The following is a 22,169-nucleotide window of genomic DNA, read 5'->3' on the forward strand; positions in this document are numbered from 1 at the left end:
GAGGATCCCAGGCTTTCCCACTTCCAGGATTGTCCCCCAGCGTGCACAGAACAAGGAAAGCATCCCAGAAGTCAGGAGAGACGCTCTGGCACCACATGTTTTTTTTAAAGGCAGGAGCCAGTCGTGCAACTGCGCGGGTGTGATCCTGCGCAAAATGTAAGTTGTTTTTTTAAAAACACACACACCCAAATCTTGGTGCTAAAAAGCACCAACAGCCATCCTGGGGATAGCAAAACTGCTGCACCCCCCACTCCTCATGGGCACAGAAGGACCCTCCCACACAGCTCTGTGCCCATTCACAAAGCCCCACTACTTGCGGGGGGAAGGGAGACCCAGGAGCCTGCGCCACACTGGCTGTGGTCCTTGGGGTTGTCCCAGGACCATAGGAAATACCATGATAAGTACCATCCATTTTATCCCAGAGAAAGTGAGAGGTCATCCTCAGTTTACGCCAGGATTTGGACACACAGGGATGACCTCGAGCTGACCCCGGGATTAATGGATGGGGTAGACATGCCCTGTATCCCCTACAGTTTCTCTGGGAGATTGAGGGAACCCTCCGAAACATATTTTGGGGCGAGGCCAGCCTTACCATTAAGCTGGGGTGGAGTTGGGGGTTGAGGAGTGGTGGTCAGGTGTTGGAGAACAGAGCAATATGATGTGACCTGGACTGCAACCCCTAAGCTACTCTGCTGTGCACAGATACAGTGGAAGATGCTATCATTGTCATCAGCCAAGTCAGCTTTTGTGATGGAGAGCCACCATCTTGTCCTTCACCTGAAGCAGCAAAATTTCTTGGTCCAGCCCTGTCTAGGGAGTGTGTGTATGTGTGTGTTTAGGACCCAGGGGAAGGAAGAGAAGTTATTTTTCAAGCAAAAGTCTGCTTGCACAGTGCTGGATGTTGCCCATAGTAGCTTGTGGTAGAACTTGTAAATAACCCCAAGTTCTCTTCAGATCTTAAATTCAGAGTTTAAGATCTTAATGTCTTAGGTTATTCTTGTTATATGGTAAGGTGTTTTTATGGGATTTTTCTATCTGGGTTTATCTCTTTTATTTTAAGGGTCTTTTTGGTCTTATTTCCAAGGTCTATGATCGTCCCTGCTGCAGTTGGTTTTACTCAGTCATTGGCTATTTTTAAGGAGGAAAGTTTTAGATGCAAAAGACATGTCCACAGGAATCCTTTTTCCTGTGGATGCACATATTGATCTGTCCATAAATAAAAAGTCTGGCTAAAAAAAAAAAAATCAAGGACACCTTCATCTTGTTTTTGTCTGCAGATGGAGTGTGTTTGTCATCTCATTGCCTGAAAATTAATTATAGCTCATTTACTCAGTGCACCATATGTGCTTCACCAAACTGACAAGCTTTTCAGGTTTTCCAGAAATACCAAAATGCTTCCTAAAAAGCAAAGAGCCCAACTGATACTGATTCCATGAGTCAGAGTAGTACCTTGTGATTTTTTAGTTACAGGCTTTCCAAACTTTAAAAGATTTTTTTAAAATCCCAAGGTTTTAAAAAATAAAATAAAGTGAGTAGTGACTTAATTTTTTTTAAAAAATGTAATTTTTAACTATTATGTAGTCTAAATCATAGTACAAGTCATAGTACAAAGCTCTTATCTGCAATCAGCAGCTGATTGGAGATAAAATCTTTTGCCTGTGTAGCAGAGGAGGTGGGCCAGAATAAAAAATACTGCTGGGCCACATGGAAAGCCCCTGTGGGCCTTTAGTAGGAATACAAGCCAGAAGCTCCCCATCTATGTTTTAGAAGCTTCCATTCTGGAAGCATAATTAGGATTGCTGTCAAGTTGCATTAATCTGGTTCAAAATGTTACTTGCTATAGGGAGACTCTGTCATTTAGTAATCATTTGTTACGCATACAGCAAGGGCTAGGCTGATTGCCTCTTTGGGACTCTTAACATCTCTCATTGCAGGGGGTCTACTAATAATTCTGATTCCTTTTTAACGTATCCTATTTCTTATTTTGATATTAAAAGCAAAATCTGTAATTTGCCTGCTCCCGCACTGTTTATAAATATTGCTGTTCATTATATTTACTTGCAGTCTTGTAGTCTGGGCATCAAGTTGTTGTGTGCTGGTTGGTGTTAGGTTCTGTGATTGTGTTAGTGCTATAATTGGTATATAATCGGTTTTTAATGCTTTATGTGTGTATGTACTGTGTTTTAGAGTTTTAAATTTTGTATACTTGTTTTTACCTCAATTTTAGAATTTCTGTAAACTGCCCAGAGAGCCCTGGCTATGGGAGTGGTATATAAGTGTAATAAATAAATTAAATAAATAAATAATATACTATTCATTCATTTGCTGAGGCAATAAATGATAGGCTGTGGCACTAAAGGAGTAACCCTGAAGGCTCCTATATAAGTTCCGTAAATGTGAAACTCACTGAAAACACCAATATTATATCACACTCACACTTCATCAGAATCAATCAACTTTCCCTTGTACATCAAGCTAATTGTCCAGTAGGATGTTTCTATCTGGCATGCATGCCTGATTAATGTTTTATAAGTAAGGCTGAAGTATAACATGGGAGGAGGAAGCCACTTCTTGCTAACACTTCGGCCTGTTGTCAAAATTTACCCCTTTTTTCAGGGTGGGGTGGAAGCCTTAAAATTGACATCTAGAGTTCAAATATACCTGACTTTTAATTAAGAATCAGTCCACATAGGTGATCGCTCTCTGACTGTAGTATGCTCTTCTTATGTTGTACCGTTCATCTCTTTTTTTCAAGGCTCATCTTTATGTGGCAAATTTGGCTCCCCCCCCCCTCAAAATTATTTAATTATGTATTAGAATTAATGCACCAATGCATTAAAATACCCATAAGAAATAAGTTCCCTGCAAAATCATCAGTATTTCCAGAGATTACTATGGCCAATGTAACACCAAATTTTAAATATTGATCCAGGGAGGATCCAGCAAATTACAGGCTAGTTAGTTTAATGTCTGTTCCTGGTAAATTGGTTGAAAGCATTATTAAAGACAAAATTAGTAAGCATATAGCAGGACAAGCCCTTCTGAAAAAAGAATCAACACAGCTTCTTCAAAGGTAAGTCCTGTCTCACTAATCTTTTAGAGTTCTTTGAGAATGTCAGTAGACATGTAGACAGGGGTGATGTGGTGGACATTGTTTACTTGGACTTCCAAAAGACTTTTGATCAAGCCCCTCACCAAAGACTCCTGAACAAACTTAGCAGTCATGGAATAAGGGGAGAAGTCCCCTTATGGAACAATAACTGGTTAAAGAACAGAAAGCAGAGAGTAGGAATAAATGGTAAATTCTCCCGATGGAGGGAAGTAAATAGTGGGATCCCACAGGGATCTCTTTTGGGACCAATTCTTTTCAGCTTGTTCATAAGTGTCTGGAATTCGGAGTGAGCAGTGAAGTGGCCAAGTTTGCCGATGACACCAAATTATTTAAGGCGATTAAAACAAAAAGGGATTGTGAGGAATTCCAAACAGATATCTCCAATCTGGGAGAGTGGGCATTCAAATGGCAGATGCAGTCAGTAAAAGCAAGTGTAAGGTGATGCATGCTGGGACAAAAAATTCCAACTTCAAGTATAACCTGATGGGATCTGAGCTGGCCATTACTGATTAAGAATCAGAACTTGGGGCTGTAGTGGACAGCTTGATGAAAATGTCAACCCAGTGTGCAGCCGCTTTAAAGAAGATAAACTCAATGTTAGATATTATTAGAAAAGGAATTGAGAATAAAACTTCCAGTAACATACTGCCTTTATGGTGCATCCCCACTTAGTGCACCCCCCCCATTATTATTATTATTTATTTATATAGCACCATCAATGTACATGGTGCTGTACAGAGTAAAACAGTAAATAGCAAGACCCTGCCGCATAGGCTTACAATCTAATAAAATCATAGTAAAACAATAAAATCATAGTAAAACAATAAGGAGGGGAAGAGAATGCAAACAGGTACAGGGTAGGGTAAGCAGGCACAGGGTAGGTAAAAACTAACAGTAGAAAGTAACAGTAGAAGTCTGCACAACACTGTGTGTAGTTTTGGTCACATCAGCTAAAAAAATAGCTCTATCTCCCTGTGACAACTGAATCAGGTGAGGCTGTGCAGGTCCTGGACCAGTGCCTAGACTCAGTAATGGGCTGGATGAGGGCCAATAAACTGAGACTGAATCCTGGCAAGACAGAAGCCCTGTGGGTGAGTGGTTCCCGAGTCCGGGAGACAGGCTCATTGCCTGTTCTGGATGGGGTTGCACTGCCTCTGAAAGAACAGGTTCGTAGTTTGGGGGTACTCTTAGACCCATTTCTGTCATTGGAGGCTCAAGTAGCCGCCACGGCTCAGAGTGCCTTTTACCATCTTCGGTTGGTTCGCCAACTATGGCCTCTCCTGGACAGGGATAGCTTGACCACGGTGGTACAGGCATTGGTAACCTCAAGATTGGATTACTGCAATGCGCTCTACGTGGGGCTGCCCTTGAAGCTGCTCCGGAAGCTGGAGCTAGTGCAGAATTCTGCAGCTTGGCTGTTGTCTGGAGCTGCCCCTTTCCAGCATGGAACTCCTCTGCTGAGGGAACTGCACTGGCTGCCTATTCGCTACCGGGCCAGGTTTAAGGTTCTTGTACTTGTGTACAAAGCCCTAAACAACTTGGGACCAGGATACCTGAGAGAGCACCTTCTCCCTTACCAACCTGCCCGGTCACTGAGGTCATCCGAGGGCCTGCTCCTGGTGGTTCCACCTAGATCTATCCTCCGATTGGAATCCACCAGGGGAAGAGCCTTCAGCGTGGTGGCGCCCCTCCTGTGGAATTCCCTGCCTCTGGAGGTCAGGCAGGCGCCAACCTTGTACTCCTTTCGGCGCCTCCTGAAAACATCTTTATTCCAAGAAGCCTTTCTTTAACATGCAGCCTTGGATTTCTGTTTTTGCTTCTTTTAAAATTTTGTTTTAACTGTTTTATTCTGTTTTTATTTTCATTTTACCTTGTACACCGCTCCGAAATTTTTCAATGGGGAGCGGTATATAAATATTCTAAATAAATAAATAAACAAATAAATAAGATATTGTAGAGCTGAAAAAAATGCAGAAAGGGGTATCTAAAATGATCAAAGGACTGGAGCATCTCCCCTATGAGGGACGGTTACAACAGCTGGGATTGTTTAACTTGGAAAAAAGCAGGCTAAGGTGAGACCTGATAGAGGTGTACAAAATTATGCATGCTGTGCAGAATGTGAATAGGGAGACATTTTTCTCCCTCTCCCATAATACTAAAACCCAGGGACATCCCATGATGCTGATTGGTAGAGATTCAGGACAGATAAAAGAAAATACTTCTTCACACAGCACACAGTGAAACTATGGAATTCACTACTGTAGACGAAGGTTGGAGTCAATCCAACCTTCCTGCCAGGTAGGCCTCAGACCAAACGTCCTGTCTTCCCCGGCCACCCCTCGCCCTAGCCCTCTTCCCAACCAGGACGAGCCAGAGAGTTCTGGAATAAAAACACACACACTCAGCTAAGGGCCAAAACAAGTTTAATACCATTCAGCTAAAACTAACATGTAAGGTTTTGGCCATAGGTAGCAGCAAATGGGGGAGGGGGAAAAAAGAGGACGGGAAGGGAGGGGAATCAAAGGAAGGATGACAAAAGGATAATGTACTAGAAGCCAAGGCTCCATCTAAAACCTTCAAACACACAACCCACCCCCAGCCATAAAAGCGGCTAGCCTTGTCTCAGGAAATCCAGACATTTAAAATAAACAAAAGACCCTAGCTTACTCCGAGCAGCCATCCCATGCTGACTTGGGTGCTCTTCCTCCAAAACCAGAACAGAAGATACCCATCTCAAACAGGATACCCTTTTTATCCCCTTTTGGAATTTAGGGCCCCATGACCTCCCTGAACCAACCCCAGCTCTGCCTGTCTCCTAACAACCCTCCCCTCCTAGGGAGGGCTTCACCCTCTTTCTCACAACTGAACCCAATTATCCTAACGACCAGGGAGATAACCTGCAGGTGAGAGGCCCAATCTGACCTTGGAGTCTCGGCGCTGAGAGTTCCACACTCCCACCCCCGCTTAACATACCATCATAACTACACAACACATACCAGAACAGATACAGAACAGAAAGAATAATACAATTAAAGAGCCAGTACAGCCAGCAAGGCCCTATGTTCTTCACAACTACCACAAGATGTGGCAATGACCACCAATTTAGATGGCTTTTCAAGGGGCTTGGATAAATTCCTGGAGGAGAAGGCTATCAATGGCTACTAGTCCTGATGTTCATGTGCTATCTACAGTATCAGAGGCAGTAAGCCTGTATACACCAGTTGCTGGGGAACATGGGTGGGAGGGTGCTGTTGCATCATGTCCTGCTGTAAGTCCCTGGTCTATAGCTGGTTGGTCACTGTGGGAACAGACTGCTGGACTAGATGGACCCTTGGTCTGATCCAGCATAGCTCTTCTTAGATTCTTAAAATCTTTTTGATATTGAACACTAGGAGCACTGCATACAAATCAAAGCCTTGACCTCTTGTGAATTCTTTCTGATATGAATATCTCTGGATACCTCATGGGGAAAAATACTTTTCTTAAGCCTATTATTGCAGTACTCAACAAGAACATAGGGATGGGACAGAACCCATCCTATAGCCACAGCTTCTGGCAAGCATGGAGGCATATTCCAAACATACTTCAGAAATAAAGGGAAGCCTATAGTATACGGAGGAGTAAAGAGAGTGTGTGGACCTCCTTCTTCATAAAAACACTGTTTTCTCACTGTGTATTTACATTTCATATATACTCTTACCATGTAGTTTTCACTTTCTGTGTGCTCAGTACTACCATCGGAAGGTGCAGTGTCTTCTGTAGCCAAGGCAATAGCTGTCATTACCGTTTGTCAATTTTGATATCAAGCCAATCCATATTTAGCACAAACCATCAGGTTCTGTTTGGTGGGCAATCACAAATCACATTTTTTCAAGACAACATCATGCTAAATCATACTTATTTATTTATTTATTTATTTATAATATTTATATCCCGCCCTATATTACTAAGATCTCAGGGCAGTGTACAGATAAAAACATACAGTATAAAACAATAAATATACACAGTTAAAAACAAATTAAACCATGATCCAAGTTAAAACAATATATAATTTAAAAGCAATAGATACAGTTAAAACAGTTAAAAAAATGTACCAGTGAGTTTAACCATCAAAGGCTTTGTTAAAAAGCCATGTTTTTACTTGGTGTCGAAATGAAATCAATGTTGGCGCCAATAGGGCCTCCAAGGGCCTTCACCATGATATGGCATGATGTCTGAATAGAGCCTGTATATAAACTGCAGATATTTTGCTAATGAATGCCTAGACTGTCTATGGAATGCCTAGATTGGTTCAGCAGTGTTTGATCTCAGCAGTTCAATGTCATATTGCAAGAGAAGGAATAGTACCACAACATTGCTTTAACTCTCATTTTAAATAGGCTGAAATGCTTCTCAAAAGAGTCATAAAGATAATTAATTTATTACAACACTCTTTTTGATCATTCAAAAGGTATTCAATTTGAGAAGATACAGTCACTTCTTTCTGTAAATATTTCTAAATCTCATTCATATTCATATGGAAAGTTGGTGATGGACTTTTTGGTTTCAAGATAATTCAAAAAGTTTAAAATGCAGGAAGTGATTTAACTTACAGACCATTACAGTTTTTCACCATGCCATTAAAAACAAAGGAAGAGATTTAAGAAACTTTCAAACCACAGAATCTCACTTTTTCATTGCAGTTTATGGTTTATAAGTCTATCAAATAGATCTACTTATTTCTAGGTCCACACAGGGACAGAAACCAAAGCTATGCATTTTCAAAATCTACTTCTTTCTTGAAATCTACAAAGTGTGTGGATGTTATTGTTCCTATAGGGTACGAAGGCTTGTTTTAGCCCCCAGTCAATCATAGCGTATGTTTACATGTTAAAGAGATGGAAGTTGCAGCTAGTGCAAAATGCAGCAGCCAGATTGCTGACCAGAAGATCATGTAAAGTCTTAAAGGAATTGCACTGGCTGCCTATACTCTTCCGCTCAGAATTCAAGGTGTTGGCAATGACTTTTAAAGCCCTAAACAGTTTGGCACCTCAATACTTGAGGAGCGCCTCTCCCTATATATGCCTTCCGAAGATTTGAGATCTGTTGGAAGAGCCTTCCTCTGCGTCCCACCAAAGTGAGACATATATTATGGTGGGACATGGGAGAGGACTTGCTCTGTTGTGGCACCTGAGTTGTGGAATGCCCTCCCCTTGGAGGACTGACTGTCATCAATGTTTGCTTCGTTTCTGCACCAAGTTAAAACCTGGCTTTTTATCGAAGGCTTTGTGGGCTAAATTTGCCTAAAGCTGCACTTATTGTTTTGGTTTGTTAATGGTTTAATACGTTTTTAGCTATGTACATTATTCATTGTTTTATACTGTTTGAATTGATTTGATCTTTATGCTGCCCTGAGATCCAATGATGTAGGGCTGGATGTTGTTTTTGTTGTTTATTCGTTCAGTCGTTTCCGACTCTTTGTGACTTCATGGACCAGCCCATGCCAGAGCTTTCTGTCAATCAATCAATAAGTGGATTTGGACCAGGCAAGCCTAAGCCCATGGTTGCATGCATTCTGTGGGCCAAATTAATTGCAAATCCATTTCTAAAGTAAATTGTAGGTGTGGAGGGTTTGAACTCAGTTGGGACCCTGACATGGGATGCAGGGGATCTTTAACACTTTGTGTCCTCCCATGGCCCCAATCCAGATCACAGACACACACACACCACCCCTGCTATTATAATGGGAAAAGGCTCCCATTGGAGCAAAAGCATGCAAACCTCCCAGAAGCTATTCAGACACTTGACTATTTGAAAGCTCAAGTTATTAAAATTAGACATATTTTCCAAGGTACCCAACCCAATGTACCATTTGTTTATCCAAATGGTTTATATATTCTATTTCATGTATCTGCTAAAGTAGTTTACCTACTACCTGCAACAACATTGCAACAATAAATCAATTAGTTTTAAAGGTGCCACTGCTTTTCCTTGACTTTTGGAGAAGGCTTGCTATGGCAACGTTTCAGACAATTTGGATTTGTTCACTCACAAACAAACACACATTATTTTTATGGAAGAGATAAGGCATTGTATTATAACAATTATATTCTGTATTATGAACAGGAAAAATCTGATGGGGAAAGAAAACTGCATGGAGCAAGTGATAGCAAATCTGTGAGGGACACTGCTCATACAATAGAAGAATGCAATATCTGAGTTCTGCCTACTATGCTACTTTGTTCAGAAAGACTTGTCTGGGCATGTTCGTTTATTAGGCACTATTTGATTTTCTACCATTGACAATAAGAAAGGGTACTTTCCCATGTCAAGTAAAGTAATTCTGAAAGAATAGCTTGTCTTAAAAAAAAAACACCCTACTATATTTGAAAAAGCCATTAACCCTCAGAAGTAGAGTAGTAAGCCAGTTGCTAAGAGTTAGTATGTGAAACAGATGCACTTCTCTGCTTGCCAGCAATGAGAAGTTCCAGGGGCAGCATGGCAGATTTTACTTTCCTTTGGATGAGAGAGAGCACAAAATATGTGAGTTTTGTAATATGTGTCCTATTTACAAACATTCATGATTGACATAATGGAAGGGAACAGGCACTTCTGCTAACTCCAGCTAAAACTCTCTTCTCCAAATTCGAAACTTCTCACTGCTGAGTATTTTCCTCTCCTGCACAGCTGCAGAGCTCTTGACATCCCATCTCTTTACATCAGGGGTGTTGAACCTCTTTCAGAATACTGTTTTGGAGAAACTCTCAGGGGCTGTATTTTGCCAAGGGCAAAAGGGGCAGGGTGAAAAATTCCTTTAAAAATGCCAGCAAAGTTTAGGTGAAAGCTCTCACTGCCAGTAACTAAGCCTTAGGAGAGGCATTTCAACATATTAGATTGGGGAAAAACTGCACAAAAGCTGGGAAAGCACCAAATGATCAGGAGTTGGGGAAAAGGGCTGTGGCTGGGGAAATGGGGTGTGGCTATCTGAGGAACCCTAGGGGAAAGATTGAGGCCCCAGGCAGGCTGAATTTGGCACCTCTGTTCTGGCTGAAATGGCTATTTAAAAAAACCACCTACAGGCATTAAGAACCATTAACATCCTTGTCCCGCAGTAGCAAAGCTGACATGTTAGTGTAATGGCTGATGCAGTGGCCTCCATGTGGTGCAAACCATCCTGTAACATATTTCCTGGGTTTCTGGAACAACCAGTCTGCAGAACTGAGTGAGGCATCCCTCTTTTAATTAACTCCTTGTTAGCTTCATCTCAGACCAGCAAGGTGAGAACAAGCATTTTCCTGCCTGCATATTCCTGTACTCATTTGGTAAGCTAAGCTGTCCAGCACCCCACTGGAAAAACCTTAAAAAATGGAATATATTTCTTTGTTTCCATCACTGTGGGTAGGGGGTGTCCTCTGTCATGTGGACATGATGTCACTCTGAAACTCTGGCTACCCTTTCAACCAAGGAGGAGGTGTGTGTCAATATGTTTAATGTCCTCTACATATGAGTAAGTCATTTCCAAGAACTCAGAGTAAGTTAGCTAGATACATATATTATTTTAAGTATTTTCTTTCTTTCTTTCTTGTTGCTTTTGATACTCTCTGAATTTGGACTGGAGGTTTGGAATTTGGGGTTTCAGACCAGGAACTAAGGGAAATGTTTTTCTCTCCTCATTTTATTTATTTATTTATTGCATTTCTATACCACCCAATAGCTGAAGCTGTCTGGGTAGTTCACAAAAATTAAAGCTACAGCATCCAGTATTCTCCCATCCAAGGACTAACCTGGCTTGATCATGCTTAACTTCCAAGGTCTGGCATGTTCAGAGTAGTTTGGCTGCAGCAAATAATACTACCAGATTATTTGGATCCATGCCTTCAGAAGAGGAAGGCATGGATCTAGGCAGGTAATTAGTTCAGAGTCCTAGAGTCCCCTTTCTACAGGATTAGAGGAAGAGAAAAGGAGTGAAGGCAGCACTGCCAATCAGTGTAAATTGAGCAATCTGCTCTTGGAAGGTGAGATTTCAGCTCAGGAGTGCTGGCAACCTTGCACACCCGTTGCAATCATATTATCAGGTGACCACTTACAGTGTTCATGCTGACCAGAAATGGGAAAGGTTCACTGACTGAAATCTAATACTATAATTATGGGCTAGAGCCTATCACTTTTAGTCATGATATCTAGTATTCTTATTATGAGTAGTTGTTTCACTGAGCTACTAGTAATATCGCAGAAATACAGTTGATGATTGCAAGTTTCAGTTTGTTTACTGCAAAGAGGGTTGTCTTACTAGTCTTCCTCAGTTTTGAGAGTGTCTCTTTATAGCTTTCACTATTTTGAACAACTGTGGTTTTCTTCTTTCTTGTTGTTGGACATCTGAAATACATTCTAAGCTATTAGAATATCTTTAATTTTGTCTAGGAACTGCCTAATAACCAGTTTCAGTTGTTACTGAAAGGGTCACTCTTCTGTGCATGTGCTGCAGCAGATCTGCCCTTTGTGATTGCATTTTTCTCAGTTTGTGGGTAGAATGAGACACTCACATTTTCCTACAGGTGTGGTGACGTTTGCAGTAGTATCCTCAGGAAACAATCTGTAGTTTGAATGCACTGTTGGATACCAGTATTGATGATGGATGGTGATGGAGACCAAGAGTGTTTTTACTTGCTTTGGGTGGAATACCAGCTGTGTTCTTTTCTAGATAAAAATGCCTTAGTCACATCCAGCTGCCTTTGAAGAGTTCTCAGAAACTGTGGATGGTACAAAATGCAACCTCCAAGCCCTTGACTAGAGTAGATCAAATGATAACTGCATTGGTTCCACTTGGTTTCTGGCCCAATTCATACAGCTTGTCTTGACCTTTAAAAGCCCTAAATAGTCTGTTTCTAACATATCAGAAGGAGCAATTCATCCCATATGGATCCAGCCATTCTTTATGAAGCCCTGAATCTCAAGGTAGGGCTAGGAAAAACCACTGTCTGAGACTTTAGAGAGCTGCTGCTAGTCAGTTTATTCAATATTGATCTAGATGGACCAATGGTTTGAATAGGTATAAGGCTTTCTATGTTCCTACTTTAAACAAACTCAATTTTTCTACCATGCTTAACGTGTGAAGCATGTGACAAGGTATAAAGCAGCTTCCTATATCCCTGCTTTAAGCAAACTATATTTTTTCAGTATGCTCAAAGTGTGAAGCACACGATGTCCATCATATGCTAGTTACTTTCAAACAGTGTAGTTTGAAAGCAGCATAGCAGTAGCTACAATCTTGAATAGGTGGATGTGTTTGCTTTCAGCATGGTGACATTCTATTTCCATAGTGATTGGGGTAAAAGATTATTTAATCAAGTTAAGGTTTACTATTGCAGGACCAAGCCAAATGATGGAGTACTGATGCAAGCTGAGGGCTAAGATGTAGTTTTGGAACCAGAGGATATGTATGATTTCAATAGTTATATCTGGGGGTCAGTAATTGATATGTAACTAACTTGTCTCATTTGTGTTGTCTCTTCATCATGATTGCCTGCATACTTTCTAACCTTCAAGGACTAAAAAGATACTTTAAAATTATATAACCTAGCCTAATGTTCTAGGATTCTTCCAAGAGCTCATAGGGTGTAGGCCATTCAACTCTTCTCTGGGACCATGCATTGCCCACACTTTGTGTAAATGTTTATTTGTTACGTGGCATAATCTGATGGATGTATTAATTTTCATAGCCATTTAGCCTTCTGTAGTTTTCAAAGCAATAAAGGCATCTCAAGAAAACTAAAATAGTTGCATATATTTGCCATTATCTGGAAATGCCACTCTTCTTGCAAATCTGTTTTATTTGGTGCCTTTAGTACTTGGTGCAATGACAAAGATTCAGTACTACATCATGACTGTGGCCTGTGGTTTTCCAGGCTGTGTTTCCAACAGCACAGGAAGTGGCATAAAATCATTTTGCGATTCTGCCTTGTGTATGTCATCACTGTTACTTGGAAATAGGCTCTTTGTAACTTCATACAACACTCATTAAACATATAAACGAACTGTCAGGTATGACAAAGGTACTAACAAATGAAGAACTATTGCTATGCAATTGTGACCTCTTTTGCCCAAGCCACAAACATTTGATAAGCCACTGTTATTTAAGCATATCCTTTTTAGTGCTCCAGTTCTCCAGTGGCAAAAGGTAACATGGCTGAACCTTAGAAAAATGGAGATAGAATGCTGTGTATTAGCCCAATCCCCTTCAGGATCAGGGTTGGCAGATTTTGGGTGTCATAAAAAGTCAGCAAATTGTTAATTATTTACTTTGTTATTCTAATTTTCCTATTGTCATGAATGGGGGGAGAGTTGCTTATGGGGTTTGCTGTTTCGTTTACCAAAATAAATTGTCTGACTTTGGGTGCTATGCTCCCTGACTTGGGTGAGTGGTGTGGGTGCCATTTGCTATTCTGCTGCAGGCAACAAAATGTCCTAGGCCTGTTCAGGATTGCTCCAGACTATTAGTCAAATTTCATTGTTTTTTCAAAATAATTAGTTATTAGATGCATATATTAGTTGTAATTGGCATTAATTGCCTCAAAATAATAGGGGAACGTTGTTTAGGGAGTATAATGGAGACTAGGGAGGCTATAAAAAGTACTATTTTAAGAAGTTAGGAAGCAGACACTGATTCAATTGCATTAAGAATTCATTCACCCTGGAAAGAATTTCAGTGCACTCCTGAAGAAGGATGAGGTAGGGCCCCTGCAACTATTTTTAATAGAGGTCATTATCATCAAGAGAATTGGTTATGTGAATTGCCAAAAACAAAAAGATCAAATAAATCTAAAGCTGGCACTTAGAAATTATATAAATAAAAATGCAAATTAATTATATACAGCTAACCAAAGATTTTTTACATAAGGTTCCCCTGAACATCCAGATTTATTTATCTTTTCCTGTTTTCTGTGCCCATGCAGTGAATTTAGGAAGGGCAGCATACTTGGTAAAAGGAGGATCAAAATGTAGAATTAATAACCCTCCTGTCAGAAGGTTGCATCCAATTGTGTATTCCATTGAAGACAGGGACTCTGTCAGCTGAACCAAAGGGGAGCAGTAGCCTCTCCATAGCCTCTTGCACACTCTCAAAAAGTGCTCTGGATGGCAGAGAAACCATCCAGAACAGATTTCTGGATGGCACAGAGGGCTGCAGGGGAGAGGAGGTGTGGGGGAGAGAAAGAGTAATCACACCAGCAGATTTCTGCTACCACGATGTTGGATTTTTGAATGCAGTACCAAGAAGATGAGCTACAAATGTACTTTTATGGTCAAGTAATTTCACTGAAAGACTTAGCTTTAAAATTAGTAGCACTTAAATACATTTAAATTTTACAAGATTGCACTCAGAGTTAATATAGCACAAAGGGAAAGGATTGAATTTATTTACTAGAACAAATTCAGTTAAGCAAAGCTAGAGTATACAAATTGTATTACCTAGAATTCAAAATATTCATGTATGCAAGCTATCTGCTACAGTTTTTCAGTTTGTTATATCGTCCGCATAGTTAAAGCAATGGTATTCCCCGTAGTAACCTATGGCTGCGAGAGCTGGACCATAAGGAAAGCTGAGCGAAGGAAGATAGATGCTTTTGAACTGTGGTGTTGGAGGAAAATTCTGAGAGTGCCTTGGACTGCAAGAAGATCAAACCAGTCCATACTCCAGGAAATAAAGCCAGACTGCTCACTTGAGGGAATGGTATTCAAGGCAAAACTGAAGTACTTTGGCCACATAATGAGAAGACAGGATACCCTGGAGAAGAGGCTGATGCTAGGGAAAGTGGAAGGCAAAAGGAAGAGGGCAAGATGGATAGATGATATTCTGAAGGTGACAGACTTGACCTTGGGGGGGTGGCGATAGCCGACAGAAAGCTCTGGCGTGGGCTGGTCCATGAAGTCACGAAGAGTCGGAAATGACTGAACGAATAAACAACAAAGTGACAATATGTGTGTTTTGTTAGCAGAGTACTGGAAGCCATCCAGGCTATTCACAGAGAAAATACAGCAAAGTTGTATTTAGGCAAGTATTCTATATAACAAGCTTTAGACTTATTCTTAGAAAGCATAGTTCAGATAAAATGATGCTTTGCAAATGTATCTTCTTTGGTTTGTTTTCCTAAATATGTTTTTGGGTAACAATTGTTGTATTTATATCAAATTGATTTTACTTTCAGGTATTATGATATTGCACATTAGGTAGAAGAAGATGCCTTTTCTCCTAAAACAACTCACTGTCTCTGAAAAAAATGATTATCAGATAATTCATATTTCAAAGTAGACAGGCATGTAGGCAATAACATTTTGGGCAATTCTTCAGATAAAAAAAGGAAAGCAAACTTATCCTCTGGTTCAGACATGAGGAGCTAACCACACTTTTGATATTATTTTGAACAATGGAACTATGAATACCATGGACTTATATTATAGTCAGGAGCCAGGACAGGAGTCCAGGTTGTGGCTGGGACAGAACCCATTTCAGAATGGAACTTCATGACTGATTCTGGGCCTATTGCAAAAACAATCAGAAGTCACTGTCTGTGAATCTGTGGCACCAGAGACTTTGGGCAACTTAGGAGTGAGCACCCCCCCCCCCAAAAAAAAAGCCTAGGTCTGTTCCTAGAGTGGCCACTTATACCCCCAAAAGAGGAAATGCATAATAAAAGAAAAAGGACACAGATTGGCATAAAGTGTGCATGTGCTAATTTATATGTATAGATGCAAATTTATAAATAATTATTATAATGTAAACAGAAATATAGTGCATCTCACCATAGTGGGGAAAGACTGTAACCAGATGACTTGTGGCTACTTGGTTTACAATCCAGATGGAATCTCAGTTTGCTGTTGATGGACAACTTAAAGGTTGCTTTCCCATTTTATGGTTCCTGATCTTTAAACTAGATTTGGATTGGACAGCCCTACAAATAGAGAACACCTTCCAAAGGACTGTCCTCTGTAAGGGAGAACACCTAGGTCACTTTAGCTCACAGGCCTATAACTCACATGTCGGTAAGTAGGGTGACCATATGAAAAGGAGGACAGGGCTCCTGCATCTTTAACAGTTGCATAGAAAAGGGAATTTCAGCAGGTGTCATTAGTATATACAGAGAACCTGGTGAAATTCCCTCTTCAACACAACAGTTAAAGTGCAGGACCTATACTAGAGTGACCAAATACAAAAGAGGGCAGGGCACCTGCAGCTTTAACTGTTGTGATGAAGAGGGAATTTCACCAGGTTCCCCATATATACAAATGAGACCTGCTGAAATTCCTTTTTCAATACAACTGTTAAAAATACAGGAGCCCTGTCCTCCTTTTCATATGGTCACCCTATCGGTAAGCCTTCAATGCAGCAAAGAGTTGGTGAAGTGTGAGAGACTGTGACTCAGATGTAGAGCACATGCTTACAGTGCAGATTAGCCCAGGTTTGGTTCCTGTTATCTCTAGGGAGGGCTGGAAAAAATTCTGCCTGAAATCCTGGAGACTCGCTGTTCATCAGCGTCAACAACACTAGGCTAAATGAACTCATGGTCTGACTCAGTTTCCTATGTGCCTGAAACACACATGCAATCAGTTCAGAACATGCCATGTCATGGTCTAGCACAGATCAAGAATTATCCATATATTGGTTTCAGTTCTTTCCCCTGTGTAAGTGATTATTATGCAGGTACACTCAGTACATGGCGTCTGGATCATGCCATTGTCCCTGCTTCCAACTTCCACGTGTTAATTATACCTTATACAAAGACCCAAGGCTCTCTCTGTGTGAATTTTGCAGGATACAGATTAGAGAGAACTCATACATATGCAGCTTGTATGCATGGAGAAGTTATTGAGATGTTGTTTCTTTAAATTGTAACTGATTATGGAATAGGTCCAAAATACAGAATTTTAAACTCAGATCATTACAGATAGCCATCTATCTTTGGATAGCAAAAAGAGATAAATCATGCATATAAGGAGCTATAAGAGAGCTTCAGCTATTGGGCGATATAAAAATGTAATAAATAAATATATAAAATGAAGTATTTGTAATTATTTTATTTAAATCAACTTTAGTTATTCAGATTCCAAAGCAGAAGATACAATTGTATTAGTTATGTAAGCCACAACCAGCCTGCAAATGGCCTACACTTTTTTGGACTTGATACTAGTTTTTTGTTAGGTAGTCAATTTTACCAGATGAATCACCTCAAAGTTTTATTCAGCCGTTTTCCTTTTCTTAGCTTCTGTTGTTTTTCCAATTTTAAGTTATGTTCAACACATGGAGGTCATGACTGGGATGTGATGCGACAGTGCTGATGACCACACTGCATGCATCAGCTGCACAAGCTAGTGATATAAATTATTTAATCAGAAAAGTTGTGAAACTTGCTCCCTCTGCTGAAAGTTATATGAAAATCAGTAGAAGAGAAGCAATAAGAATGAGACCAATCATGGAGGTGCCTGTGTGAAAGAGTTGCTATGGCAATGCCTAGGAAAGGATTCTGCTGGTTTCCTTGCTAAAAGCTTGTGTGAGGTTTGGAATCTGTTTATGGAGCAGTTTTCAAAGTACCAGAGTCAATGAAATGAATACAATGTGTTGGAATGAATTCCAGTGCTTTGAAAGAGAAAAGTGGTGGGATATTTTTGCTTACTATAGAGCATTACAAAAGTTCCTATGTATGTACACATTGGCCTAATCTACACCAAGCAGGATGTTGCACTATGAAAGTGGTATATAAAAGGCAGGAGCCACACCAAGCAGGATATAGCATTATGAAAGCGGTACATGGTATGTGTCAATGGGCCCCAACAGTTGTCAGTGCACTTCAATACCGCTATAAAGCAGTAGTGTGGCTCCTGCCTTTTATATACTGCAATATCCTGCTTGGTGTAGATTAGGCCATAGACAACAACACAGAGAGAGTTAAAGGTCCTCAGAGTTTCACAGCACTTCCCCTCCATCCAATAATTTTATTTTGAGGTACAGAACTGTGATGCTGGGGCTGGGGTTGGGGCCAGGAAAATTGAGTCTTTCTTACAACACACACAAGATTAGAGTATTTTATTTGACTTTATTTGATTACTGTTTTCAGAATTTTGTGGAGCTCCAGGTAAAGACCTGTACTGAGCTTCCACCCCCCTCTTCTCAGACAAAGGACAGGTGGTAGAACATGTATTCCCTCTAAGACTTTTACACCCACACCCCCTTTATATCACCTTAGTCCATCCTTCATGCTGGTCTTTTGAACTACAGGAAAGCACTCAGGACTGTGTATCAGGGAATATGAAATATGCCTATTCTGTCAGGAATGCCCTACAGCATTCTACATAGGACAAACAGGCTAGACTTTATGAAAAAGAATCTGACATCAGAAATGGCAATGGTCATTTCAACTGCCCATGACACTCTTGTCAATTGCCTTAAGGTGACCCTTCTTGAACAAAGGAATTTCGAGGACAGATACCACTGTAATATTGCTGAAGCACAGTTCATCAAGAGATTCAATTCTATTTCCTCTGATCTGAATAAGGACAAATATGGTTGTTGTTGTTTTATCACACTGCATATATTACTTGGCTCACACTGAAAGTGTGCTTGGTTTTAGCCTTCATCACTCACTTATGGCAACTGGAAGTAAGTAAAGTGTCCCTGAGAAAAGCAGGTAACTTTCCCACTAGGATATGCCCCTCCCTGACTATGACAGTGGGAAGTTGGCCAGGTAATGCTGGACCAATGATCTCCACTGCAAAACACACAGGGAAGGAACAACATGGCTTGAAATCCCATATGTAGGCATCAGATGGGCTGCATGAGTGCATCTACTATTGGCTGTTGCTAAATTTCTTACAGTGGCGGCCAAAATTAGAGCTCTTTGTGTATTAGACTAAAGTTGATAATAGCTCTAACTGTATGATTTCATGTCTGATTCTTGTGTTTGGTTGTTTGTTGTTTGTTTCTTTTCTTTTTATGGATCTATAGATCGCAATAAAGAAAGTTAAGTTAAGTTAAGTATAAAAAAGAAGCATCTTGCGGATATGTCTAAAAGTAGGCTTCCTCATTAGCTGTGAAAGATTGTACTAAAATGTGTTCTTTCTAGTAGTTTATTGATGAAATGGAGAGGTGGTAGTACAGAGGCTGTACATTTTAGGTGTCGAATAAATCCAGTAGTTTATTCTTTATTGGCATCTGCTTTTGCCATACTTGAGGAATGTTCAGTCCCCAATTCCCATTCACTGGAGATACTGTAAATACTAATGAATCATCATTTTTCATGTTTAATATCAGGGTGGCCTGGTCTGTCAGCAAAAGACACAGCTGTCTTGCCACTCTCCTCTCCCATCCCTTGAGAGGCAATTGGGTAGAATACAGCTTGTATATTTACCATTATATCTCCATAAGAAAAAGGGGCTTCAGGCTCACCTCCTTTTAAAATGAAAGCTGGAAATGAGGAGACCTGGAGTGCTTCCAGATGGAGGGCTCCTAGCACTACCAATGAGAAGGCATTATACAGTTTTTCTTTCTTAATAGATTATTGCGATAACAGAAAAGATGGGAAAAGCCACGGGAAAACACAGCAGAGTTATGAGTAGAACATGGCATTTCGATCTCTTTTAAAAATGATTTCGATTTTAAAAATGCTTGCAGAGATTAAGATAAAATCTTAGAAGGTAATACGAAATAAAGATTAACACAGATCTACTTCTGTACCCGACGCACATCACACATACAAAATGGAGCAACCCCTTCAAATGTTCTAGTTTTGACCCACAGTTAGCACAAAAGTGGAGCTTGCAGGATAGGTTTCCGGGGATACTACAGGAAGTGCTAACTCCCTGTTGCACCAGTGGGTCCCACTGGTGCAAAGGAACTGAATGGAAGGAGCACAACAGCAGTATTGGATACCACCCAATACCTATAGCAGAACCATCCATTACAAGCAGGTCTTCAGTTTATAGTACTACTGGAAAAAACGCAGGTTTGTAATGGCCTATAAAAAGCATCCACTTGTTTTAAAAGTGGGCAATTCCTTGAGTTTTACCCAAAACTTCTGAATGGACTAATTCTTCTGCCAGTTGTAGAGAGCAGTTATAAATTGTGTAAGATTAGAACTTTGCTACTTTTCTAACTAAAAAAACCACACCACCTAGTAACGTTTGGTGTCATAAGTGTACCTTTAAGAATAAATATTTTAACTTAAGAAAAGTAATTACAAATGGAATGTTTAATACAGGCTTGAACAGTGGAAAAATTATAGTGGCAAATAGCCCAAAGTACACATTTCAATTCACCATATACTTACTCTGACATATTCTGAGGAGATTTTATGGCAGGTTGTAGCTCATTTGGCATTTTCCCATGCCTTTATAGCTCTCTTGGCTCAATTCCTAGTAGGTTTGAAAATCCATACCAAAGAATAAAATAAAATAAAAAAAATGAATAGGGTAGCAAAATAAGGCTTGATTTCAAAAATAAATTAGATTCCAAAATAAGTGTGTGTGTGTGTGTGTTTTCTTTGGGGGAAAAGCAAATATACAAATGGCATGTGATACTGATGGGTCTGTGGTTTCTAGCTGCTGCACCATTATATAATTGTTCTTCTTAATTATGAACAAGATTCAGTGCAACTAGTTCTATGTGCTTAAGAAGACTTTGAGCTTATATTTTCCAAAAATCACACCACCTTTAGTATTACATGGCAAAGCACTTTTGAAACCAAGTAGTTCCGAAAGCGATTTTTGATATGGTACAGACCTCTCTCATCCAGACATTCATTAAATGTCTTTTTAAAGACATTTTAAAAATCCATTGGGTCCACATAAGCTCGTTCCAGCATCACGGTAGATGTATTACCAGGCGGATGGCACCCCCTGATTGGTTGCCATTCTCCCAGGCAGAGTGTGGGGGAGCACAAATGACTGCCGGAAACCCAACGCTTTCTCTGCATCAGGATTAGCCACTGCCACCCCACAGTAGAGAAAGCGCGGGGTTCTTTAAATGCAGCAGCAACCCAGCGCTGTTTAGGCAGCCCCCTTGCCTCCCTAGCAAGGGAGTTCAGCAGTTGGGCTGCTACTACTGAAAAGCCCTGTTTTATGTATCACCAACCTATAATCTTTTAGTGGAGAGACATATAGCAAAGCCTCTGATGATAACTGTAAATTATGGACAGGTTTATATGGGAGAATGAAGTCCTTCAGCTATACTCAGGCCAAACCATTTAGGGCTTTATGGATAAGATTTAATACCTTGAACTGGGCTTGGAAACAAACCAGAAGCCAGTGAAGCTGATGCAAGACCAGTCGAAGTCTGTAAAACATATACCAGACAAGTCTTGCCACTGCATTTTGCACTAGCTGAAGCATCTGAACTTAAGAGTGTGTTATAGTAATCTAACCACAAAGTGATTAAGGTGTGATGACCACTGTTGCCAAATCCACCTTCTGGGTTACATGTTTTACCTGCTGTGTAGCAGGGATGGGGGACCTCTTGTCCATGGGCCAATTTGGACTACCAGGCTTGCCCAAACAGCCCACAAGGTTTCTACTGAGGACCTTGGCCAAGCCCTGGACCTTCAGAACAAGTGGGGAGAGGAATCCCCACTGTTATCTTAGATAAATGATCATAGATAACAGGAGCGATAATGCTCTGTGTGCTGCACACCCCCAATTGAGAGGGTGAGCAATAGGTTAAGGAGAATTCCCACTGTTATTTCCAAGTGATTGGAGAGAACAGACAGTGCAGGTGAAGCTGCTCCAGTCAAGGAGCCAAGTGGAAGAGTGATTGTTCATCTGGAGTCTTGGGCAGGGTGGCTTCACTGTATAAAGCCTGTATGCAGCGAAGCCAAGTCCCCCACAAAGGCTCCTTCACTCCGCATCCTCATCACAGTGGCTTCACCCAGCCCATATCCTCCACAATGGGGGAAGGCATGGGGCAGGGGAACCCAGATCTCCACCCAAGGTGCAGGATGTAGGAACTTCAGCCTGAAACCAAATGACATCAGGTGTGTGTGGCCACAGCCTCCTGATGCCAGGAGCTTGGCACAGCCCATGGCATAATCAGGCCTGT

At 40.7% G+C, this 22,169-nt stretch overlaps 1 protein-coding gene across 1 annotated transcript in view; it reads left to right on the plus strand.

The window, feature by feature from the left end:
- SYNE1 (spectrin repeat containing nuclear envelope protein 1) overlaps positions 1-22,169 on the plus strand; it is a 356,826-nt gene that overhangs the window by 21,143 nt on the left and 313,514 nt on the right. The gene's annotated exons all lie outside the window — the stretch shown is intronic.

The sequence above is a fragment of the Elgaria multicarinata genome, chromosome 4, assembly GCF_023053635.1.
Source record: "Elgaria multicarinata webbii isolate HBS135686 ecotype San Diego chromosome 4, rElgMul1.1.pri, whole genome shotgun sequence".
Lineage (NCBI taxonomy): Eukaryota > Metazoa > Chordata > Lepidosauria > Squamata > Anguidae > Elgaria > Elgaria multicarinata.